Source organism: Lolium rigidum, chromosome 4 (assembly GCF_022539505.1).
Source record: "Lolium rigidum isolate FL_2022 chromosome 4, APGP_CSIRO_Lrig_0.1, whole genome shotgun sequence".
Taxonomy (NCBI): Eukaryota; Viridiplantae; Streptophyta; class Magnoliopsida; order Poales; family Poaceae; genus Lolium; species Lolium rigidum.
This window is the reverse complement of record NC_061511.1, coordinates 90,418,988-90,430,151: the sequence shown is the minus strand read 5'-3', so window position 1 is coordinate 90,430,151 and position 11,164 is coordinate 90,418,988.

The window sequence follows — 11,164 nt, the reverse complement described above, 5'->3', positions numbered from 1 at the left end:
ATAATTTCTTATGTTCCATGCCACATTATTGATGATATCTACATGTTATATGCACATTATATGTCATATTTATGCATTTTATGGAACTAACCTATTAACAAGATGCCGAAGAGCCAGTTGCTGTTTTCTGCTGTTTTTGGTTTCAGAAATCCTAGTAAGGAAATATTCTCGGAATCGGACGAAATCAAGACCCAGGTTCCTATTTTTCCACGAAGCTTCCAGAAGACCGAAGGAGATTCGAAGTGGGGCCACGAGGTGGCGACACCACAGGGCGGCGCGGCCCAGGCCCTGGCCGCGCCGACCTATGGTGTGGGCCCCTCGTGCCGCCTCTTGACCTACCCTTTCGCCTACAAATAGCCTCCATCGCGAAACCCCCGATGCAGAGAGCCACGATACGGAAAACCTTCCGGAGACGCAGCCGCCGCCAATCCCATCTCGGGGGATTCGGGAGATCGCCTCCGGCACCCTGCCGGAGAGGGGATTCATCTCCCGGAGGACTCTACACCGCCATGGTCGCCTCCGGAGTGATGAGTGAGTAGTTCACCCCTGGACTATGGGTCCATAGCGAGTAGCTAGATGGTTGTCTTCTCCTTATGTGCTTCATTGTTGGATCTTGTGAGCTGCCTAACATGATCAAGATCATCTATCTGTAATACTATATGTTGTGTTTGTCGGGATCCGATGGATAGAGAATACTATGTTATGGTGATTATCAATCTGATGCTTATGTGTTGTTTATGATCTTGCATGCTCTCCGTTATTAGTAGAGGCTCTGGCCAAGTTTGTACTTTTAACTCCAAGAGGGAGTATTTATGCTAGATAGTGGGTTCATGCCTACATTGATACCGGGACAGTGACGATGAAAGTTCTAAGGTTGTGTTGTGCTGTTGCCACTAGGGATAAAACATTGATGCTATGTCTAAGGATGTAGTTATTGATTACATTACGCACCATACTTAATGCAATTGTCCGTTGTTTGCAACTTAATACCGGAGGGGTTCGGATGATAACCTGAAGGTGGACTTTTTAGGCATAGATGCAGTTGGATGGCGGTCTATGTACTTTGTCGTAATGCCCAATTAAATCTCACTATATTTATCATGCCATGTATGTGCATCGCGGTGCCCTCTCTATTTGTCAATTGCCCGACTGTAATTTGTTCACCCAACATGCTTTTATCTTATGGGAGAGACACCTCTAGTGAACTGTGGACCCCGGTCCATTCTTTTATACTGAAATACAAATCTACTGCAATACTTGTTTTACTGTTTTCTTGCAAACAATCATCTTCCACACAATACGGTTAATCCTTTGTTACAGCAAGCCGGTGAGATTGACAACCTCACTGTTTCGTTGGGGCAAAGTACTTTGTTTGTGTTGTGCGGGTTCCACGTTGGCGCCGGAATCCCCGGTGTTGCGCCGCACTACATCCCGCCGCCATCAACCTTCAACGTGCTTCTTGGCTCCTCCTGGTTCGATAAACCTTGGTTTCTTTCTGAGGGAAAACTTGCTGCTGTGCGCATCATACCTTCCTCTTGGGGTTCCCAACGAACGTGTGAGTTACACGCCATCAAGCTCTTTTTCTGGCGCCGTTGTCGGGGAGATCAAGACACGCTGCAAGGGGAGTCTCCACTTCTCAATCTCTTTACTTTGTTTTTGTCTTGCTTTATTTTATTTACTACTTTGTTTGCTGCACCTAAACAAAACACAAAAAAATTAGTTGCTAGTTTTACTTTATTTACTGTCTTGCTCTCTATATCGAAAACACACAAAAATTAGTTACTTGCATTTACTTTATCTAGTTTGTTTTATTTACTGTTGCTAAAATGAATACTCCTGAAAATACTAAGTTGTGTGACTTCACAACCACAAATAATAATGATTTCCTATGCACACCTATTGCTCCACCTGCTACTACAGCAGAATTCTTTGAAATTAAACCTGCTTTACTAAATCTTGTCATGAGAGCTTGATGGCGTGTAACTCACACGTTCGTTGGGAACCCCAAGAGGAAGGTATGATGCGCACAGTAGCAAGTTTTCCCTCAGAAAGAAACCAAGGTTTATCGAACCAGGAGGAGCCAAGAAGCACGTTGAAGATTGATGGTCGCGAAATGTGGTGCGGCGCAACACCAGGGATTCCGGCGCCAACTTGGAACCTGCACAACACACGAACTTGGACACACACAAACCAAGTACTTTGTCCCAACGAAACAGCTGAGGTTGTCAATCTCACCGGCTTGCTGTAACAAAGGATTAAACGTATAGTGTGGATGATGATGTTTGTTTGCAAAGAAAACAGTAAAGACACAAGTATTGCGTAGATTGTATTTCAGATGAAAGAGAATTGGACCGGGGTCCACAGTTCACTAGAGGTGTCTCTCCCATAAGATAAATAGCATGTTGGGTGAACAAATTACAGTTGGGCAATTGACAAATAGAGAAGGCATAACAATGCACATACATGTATCATGGTAAATACTAGTGAGATTTAATTGGGCATTACGACAAAGTACATAGACCGCCATCCAAGCTGCATCTATGCCTAAAAAGTCCACCTTCAGGTTATCATCCGAACCCCTTCCGGTATTAAGTTGCAAGCAACAGTACAATTGCATTAAGTATGGTGCGTAATGTAATCAACAACAAATATCCTTAGACATAGCATCAATGTTTTATCCCTAGTAGCAACAAGACATCCACAACCTTAGAACTTTCGTCATCGTCCCGATATCAATGGAGGCATGAACCCACTATCGAGCATAAATACTCCCTCTTGGAGTTACAGAGTAACAACTTGGCCGGAGCCTCTACTAGCAACGGAGAGCATGCAAGATCATAAACAACACATATGTAATAGACTTGATAATTACCATGAGCATAATATTCTCTATTCAATCGGATCCCAACAAACACAACATATAGTATTACAGATAGATGATCTTGATCATGATAGGCAGCTCACAAGATCCAACAATGATAGCACAATGAGGAGAAGACAACCATCTAGCTACTGCTATGGACCCATAGTCCAGGGGTGAACTACTCACACATCGACTCCGGAGGCGACCATGGCGGTGAAGAGTCCTCCGGGAGATGAATCCCCTCTCCGGCGAGGTGCCGGAGGCGATCTCCCGAGTCCCCCGAGATGGGACTGGCGGCGGCTGCGTCTCCGGAAGGTTTTCCGTATCGTGGCTCTCGGTACGCGAGGGTTTCGCGACGAAGGCTTTAAGTAGGCGGAAGGGCGGAGTCGGAGGAGTCACGAGGGCCGCACACGCATAGGTCGGCGCGGCGCGGCCCCTAGGCCGCGCCGCCCTAGGGTGTGCGGCGCCTCGTGGCCCCACTTCGTGACTCTCTCGGTCTTCCGGAAGCTTCGTGGCAAAATAGGACCCCGGGCGTTGATTTCATCCAATTCCGAGAATATTTCCTTACTAGGATTTCTGAAACCAAAAACGTGAAAGACAATCGGCTCTTCGGCATCTTGTCAATAGGTTAGTTCCGGAAAATGCATAAATAATGACATATAATGTGCATATAACATGTAGATAACATCAATAATAGTAGCATGGAACATAAGAAATTATCGATACGTTGGAGACGTATCAAGCATCCCCAAGCTTAGTTCCTACTCGTCCTCGAGTAGGTAAAACGATAACAAAGATAATTTCTGAAGTGACATGCCATCATAATCTTGATCAATACTATTTGTAAAGCATATGTAGATGAATGCAGCGATTCAAAGCAATGATGAATGACAATGAGTAAACAAGTGAATCATAAAGCAAAGACTTTTCATGAATAGCACTTTCAAGACAAGCATCAATAAGTCTTGCATAAGAGTTAACTCATAAAGCAATAAATTCTAAGGTAGAAGGCTATTGAAGCAACACAAAGGAAGATATAAGTTTCAGCGGTTGCTTTCAACTTGTAACATGTATATCTCATGGATAATTGTCAACATAGAGTAATATAACAAGTGCAATATGTAAGCATGTAAGAATCAATGCACACAGTTCACACAAGTGTTTGCTTCTTGAGGTGGAGAGAAATAGGTAAACTGACTCAACATAAAGTAAAAGAATGGTCCTTCAAAGAGGAAAGCATGGATTACTATATTTGTGCTAGAGCTTTTCATTTTGAAAACATAGAAACAATTTTGTCAACGAGTAGTAATAAATCATATGTGTTATGTATAAGATATCCTATAAGTTGCAAGCCTCATGCATAGAATACTAATAGTGCTCGCACCTTGTCCTAATTAGCTTGGATTAACACGGATTATCATTGCATAGCATATGTTTCAACCAAGTGTCACAAAGGGGTACCTCTATGCCGCCCGTACGAGGTCTAAGGAGAAAGTTCGCATTGATTTCTCGCTTTTGATTATTCTCAACTTAGACATCCATACCGGGACAACATAGACAACTGATAATGGACTCTCTTTAATGCTTAAGCATTCGACAACAGATAATATTCTCATAAGAGATTGAGGTTTTGTGTCCAAACTAAAACTTCCACCATGATTCATGGCTTTAGTTAGCGGCCCAATGTTCTTCTCTAACAATATGCATACTCAAACCATTTGATCATGAAAATCGCTCTTACTTCAGACAAGACGAACATGCATAGCAACTCACATGATATTCAACAAAGGTAAAAGTTGATGGCGTCCCCAGAAACATGGTTACCGCTCAACAAGCAACTTATTAAGAAATAAGATACATAAGTACATATTCTTCACCACAATAGTTTTTAAGGATATTTTCCCATGAGCTATATATTGTAAAGGCAAAGAATAGAAGTTTAAAGGTAGCACTCAAGTAATGTACTTTGGAATGGCAAAGAAATACCATGTGGTAGGTAGGTATGGTGGACACAAATGGCATAGTTTTTGGCTCAAGGATTTGGATGCACGAGAAGAATTCCCTCTCAGTACAAGGCTTAGGCTAGCAAGGTTGTTTGAAGCAAACTCAAGTATAAAACGGTGCAGCAAGACTCACATATGAACATATTGTAAGCATTATAAGACTTTACATCGTCTTCCTTGTTGTTCAAACACCTCAACCTAGATAATATCTAGACTCTAGAGAGACCCAATCATGCAAACCAAATTTTAACAAGCTCTATGTAGTTCTTCATTAATAGGTACAAAGTATATGATTCAAGAGCTTAAACATGATCTATATGAGCACAACAATTGCCAAGTATCAAATTATTCAAGACATTATACCATTTACCACATGTGGCATTTTCCATTTCCAACCATATATCAATGAACGAAGTAGTTCAACCTTCGCAATGAACATTAAGAATAAAGCTAAGAACACATGTGTTCATATGCAACAGCGGAGCGTGTCTCTCTCCCACATAAAGAATGCTAGGATCCGACTTTATTCAAACAAAAACAAAAATAAACAAACAGACGCTCCAAGTAAAGCGCATAAGATGTGACTGAATAAAAATATAGTTTCACTAGAGGTGACCTGATAAGTTGTCGATGAAGAAGGGGATGCCTTGGGCATCCCCAAGATTAGATGCTTGAGTCTTCTTGAAATATGCAGGGATGAACCACGGGGGCATCCCCAAGCTTAGACTTTCACTCGCTCTTGATCATATTGTATCATCCTCCTCTCTTGACCCTTGAAAACTTCCTCCACACCAAACTCGAAACAAACTCATTAGAGGGTTAGTGCATAATTGAAAATTCATACATTCAGAGGTGACATGATCATTCTTAACACTTCTGGACATTGCACAAAGCTACTGGAAAGTTAATGGAACAAAGAAATCCATCAAACATAGCAAAACAGGCAATGCGAAATAAAAGGCAGAATCTGTCAAAATAGAACAGTCCGTAAAGACGAATTTTCCAGGGGCACTTAACTTGCTCAGATGAAAATGCTCAAATTGAATGAAAGTTGCGTACATATCTGAGGATCACGCACGTAAATTGGAAGTTTTTTCTGAGTTACCTACAGAGAACCCTGCCCAAATTCGTGACAGCAAGAAATTTGTTTCTGCGCAGTAATCCAAATCTAGTATTGACTTTACTATCAAAGACTTTACTTGGCACAACAATGCAGTAAAATAAAGATAAGGAGAGGTTGCTACAGTAGTAACAACTTCCAAGACTCAAATATAAAACAAAGTACTGTAGTAAAATAATGGGTTGTCTCCCATAAGCGCTTTTCTTTAACGCCTTTCAGCTAGGCGCAGAAAGTGTGAATCAAGTAACATCAAGAGATGAAGCATTAACATTATTACCAGGGGTGTTGGGAGCTTTCTCAACTATGAATTTTATCTTGTCTATATAAGTTTCAGAGGCCCCCTTTTCATTACTCTTAGGCTTGCTATTCTCATCAAACAAATTTTCAGGAACAATCCAACCATAATTCTTTTCTAGTGCCTCAAACATTCCTAAGAGCTTGCAAGGTATTGATGTCTTAATATCCCCTTCACAATTAACTTCATTAGTGTACTTTAATCTATCCTTTTCCATTTTTTCAAGAGTATTAGGAAAATTGGTATAAAGGCCAAGCATCTTATATTTAATAAAGACTTTTCTAGCTTCTCTCGCTACATCACCAAATTCTTTGAGAAGGGTTTCTAAGACAAAATCTTTCTTTTCCCCTTCCTCCATATCAGAGAGTGTAAGAAACATATGCTGAATTATAGGATTGAGATTAACAAATTTAGTTTCCAACATGTGTACTAAAGAAGCAGCAGCAATTTCATAAGTAGGAGCAAGTTCTACTAAGTGTCTATCTTCAAAATCTTCAGCTGTACTAACATGAGTGAAAAAATCTTCTATATTATCTCTTCCAATTATAGACCCTCGGCCTACCGGTATGTCTTTTAGAGTGTACTTAGGAGGAAACATGATGAAATAAACAAAAGGTAAATAAAGCAAGTGCAAGTAACTAATTTTTTTTTTGTTTTTAATATGGAGAACAAGACAGTAAATAAAGTAAAGCTAGCAACTAATTTTTTTGTGTTTTGTTTTAGTGCAGCAAACAAAGTAGTAAATAAAATAAACCAAGACAAAAACAAAGTAAAGAGATTGGAAGTAGAGACTCCCCTTGCAGCGTGTCTTGATCTCCCCGGCAACGGCGCTGGAAAAGAGCTTGATGCGTGCGGTTAACACACGTCCGTTGGGAACCCCAAGAGGAGGTGTGATGCATACAGTAGCAAGTTTTCCTCGAAAGAAACAAAGGTTTATCGAACCAGGAGGAGCCAAAAGCACGTTGAAGGTTGATGGCGGCGAAGTGTAGTGCGGCGCAACACCAGGGATTCCGGCGCCAACGTGGAACCTGCACAACACAATCAAAGTACTTTGCCCCAACGTAACAGTGAGGTTGTCAATCTCACCGGCTTGCTGTAACAAAGGATTAGATGTATAGTGTGGATGATGATGTTTGTTTGCGAAGAACAGTAAAGAACAATTGCAGTAGATTGTATTTCAGATGTAAAGAATGGACCGGGGTCCACAGTTCACTAGTGGTGTCTCTCCCATAAGATAAATAGCATGTTGGGTGAACAAATTACAGTTGGGCAATTGACAAATAAAGAAGGCATAACAATGCACATACATATATCATGATGAGTACTATGAGATTTAATCAGGGCATTACGACAAAGTACATAGACGCTATCCGAAGATGCATCTATGCCTAAAAAGTCCACTTTCAGGTTATCATCCGAACCCCTTCCGGTATTAAGTTGCAAGCAACATACAATTGCATTAAATATGGTGCGTAATGTAATCAACACAAATATCCTTAGACAAAGCATCGATGTTTTATCCCTAGTAGCAACAGCATATCCACAACCTTAGAACTTTCTGTCGCTGTCCCAGATTCAATGGAGGCATGAACCCACTATCGAGCATAAATACTCCCTCTTGGAGTTACAAGTATCAACTTGGCCAGAGCCTCTACTAGCAACGGAGAGCATGCAAGAACATAAACAACATATATGATAGATTGATAATCAACTTGACATAGTATTCAATATTCATCGGATCCCAACAAACACAACATGTAGCATTACAAATAGATGATCTTGATCATGATAGGCAGCTCACAAGATCTAACATGATAGCACAATGAGGAGAAGACGACCATCTAGCTACTGCTATGGACCCATAGTCCAGGGGTGAACTACTCACACATTGATCCGGAGGCGGTCATGGCGATAAAGAGCCCTCCGGGAGATGATTCCCCTCTCCGGCAGGGTGCCGGAGGCGATCTCCTGAATCCCCCGAGATGGGATTGGCGGCGGCGGCGTCTGCGGAAGGTTTTCCGTATCGTGGCTCTCGGTACGCAGGGTTTCGCGACGAAGGCTTTAAGTAGGCGTAAGGGCGGAGTCGGAGGAGTCACGGGGGCCCCACACGCTAGGGCCGCGCGGGCCCCCTTAGGCCGCGCCGCCCTAGTGTGGCGGCGCCCGTGGCCCCACTTCGTATCTCCTCGGTCTTCTGGAAGCTTCGTGGAAAAATAAGCCCCTGGGCGTTGATTTCGTCCAATTCCGAGAATATTTCCTTACTAGGATTTCTGAAACCAAAAACAGCAGAAAACAGCAACCGGCTCTTCGGCATCTCGTCAATAGGTTAGTGCCGGAAAATGCATAATAATGACATATAATGTGTATAAAACATGTGAGTATCATTGATACGTCTCCGACGTATCGATAATTTCTTATGTTCCATGCCACATTATTGATGATATCTACATGTTTTATACACATTATATGTCGTATTTATGCATTTTCCGGCACTAACCTATTAACGAGATGCCGAAGAGCCGCTTGTCGTTTTCTGTTTTTGGTTTCAGAAATCCTAGTAAGGAAATATTCTCGGAATTGGACGAAATCAACGCCCAGGGTCCTATTTTGCCACGAAGCTTCCAGAAGTCCGAGGGAGAGACGAAGTGGGGCCACGAGGTGGCGACACCACAGGGCGGCGCGGCCTGGCCCTTGGCCGCGCGGCCCTGGTGTGTGGGGCCCTCGTGTGGCCCCCCGCGTTGCCCTTCCGCCTACTTAAAGCCTTCGTCGCGAAACCCCCAGTACCGAGAGCCACGATACGGAAAACCTCACTGAGACGCCGCCGCCGCCAATCCCATCTCGGGGATTCAGAGATCGCCTCCGGCACCCTGCCGGAGAGGGGAATCATCTCCCGGAGGAGTCTTCACCGCCATGGTCGCCTCCGGAGTGATGAGTGAGTAGTTCACCCCCGGACTATGGGTCCATAGCAGTAGCTAGATGGTCGTCTTCTCCTTATGTGCTTCATTGTTGGATCTTGTGAGCTGCCTAACATGATCAAGATCATCTATCTGTAATGCTATATGTTGTGTTTGTCGGGATCCGATGGATAGAGAATATTATGTTATGTTGATTATCAATCTATTACCTTTGTGTTGTTTATGATCTTGCATGCTCTCCGTTATTAGTAGAGGCTCGCCAAGTTTTTGCTCTTAACTCCAAGAGGGAGTATTTATGCTCGATAGTGGGTTCATGCCTCCATTAAATCTGGGACAGATGACGAAAGTTCTAAGGTTGTGGATGTGCTGTTGCCACTAGGGATAAAACATTGATGCTATGTCCGAGGATGTAGTTATTGATTACATTACGCACCATACTTAATGCAATTGTCCGTTGTTTGCAACTTAATACCGGAAGGGGTTCGGATGATAACCTGAAGGTGGACTTTTTAGGCATAGATGCATGTTGGATAGCGGTCTATGTACTTTGTCGTAATGCCCAATTAAATCTCACTATACTTATCATATCATGTATGTGCATTGTTATGCCCTCTCTATTTGTCAATTGCCCGACCGTAATTTGTTCACCCAACATGCTATTTATCTTATGGGAGAGACACCTCTAGTGAACTGTGGACCCCGGTCCATTCTTTTACATTGAATACAATCTACTCGCAATACTTGTTCTACTCGTTTTCTCGCAAACAATCATCATCCACACTATACATCTAATCCTTTGTTACAGCAAGCCGGTGAGATTGACAACCTCATCTGTTTCGTTCGGGCAAAGTACTTTGGTTGTGTTGTGCGGGTTCCACGTTGGCGCCGGAATCCCTGGTGTTGCGCCGCACTACATCCCGCCGCCATCAACCTTCAACGTGCTTCTTGGCTCCTACTGGTTCGATAAACCTTGGTTTCTTTCTGAGGGAAAATTTGCTACTGTGTGCAACATACCTTCCTCTTGGGGTTCCCAACGAACGTGTGTGTTACATGCCATCAAGCATATTTTCTGGCGCCGTTGCCGGGGAGATCAAGACACGCTGCGAGGGGAGTCTCCACAATCCAATCTCTTTACTTTGTTTTTGTCTTGCTTTACTTTATTTACTTTCTTGTTTGCTGCATTATATCAAAACACAAAAAAATTAGTTGCTAGTTTTACTTTATTTACTGTCTTGCACTCTATATCAAAAACACAAAAAAATTAGTTACTTGCATTTACTTTATCTAGTTTGCTTTATTTACTACTACTAAAATGGGTACTCCTGAAAATACTAAGTTGTGTGACTTCACAACCACAAATAATAATGATTTCTTATGCACACCTATTGCTCCACCTGCTACTATAGCGGAATTCTTTGAAATTAAACCTGCTTTACTGAATCTTGTTATGAGAGAGCAATTTTCCGGTGTTAGTTCCGATGATGCTCGCTGCCCATCTCAATAATTTTGTTGAATTGTGTGAAATGCAAAAGTATAAAGATGTAGATGGTGACATTATAAAATTAAAATTGTTTCCTTTCTCATTAAGAGGAAGAGCTAAAGATTGGTTGCTATCTCTGCCTAAGAATAGTATTGATTCATGGACTAAATGCAAGGATGCTTTTATTGGTAGATATTATCCCCCTGCTAAAATTATATCTTTGAGGAGTAGCATAATGAATTTTAAACAATTGGATAATGAACATGTTGCTCAAGCTTGGGAAAGAATGAAATCCTTGGTTAAAAATTGCCCAACCCATGGACTGACTACTTGGATGATCATCCAAACCTTTTATGCAGGATCGAACTTTTCTTCGCGGAACCTATTGGATTCAGCTGCTGGAGGTACCTTTATGTCCATCACTCTTGGTGAAGCAACAAAGCTTCTTGATAATATGATGATTAATTACTCTGAATGGCACACGGAAAGAG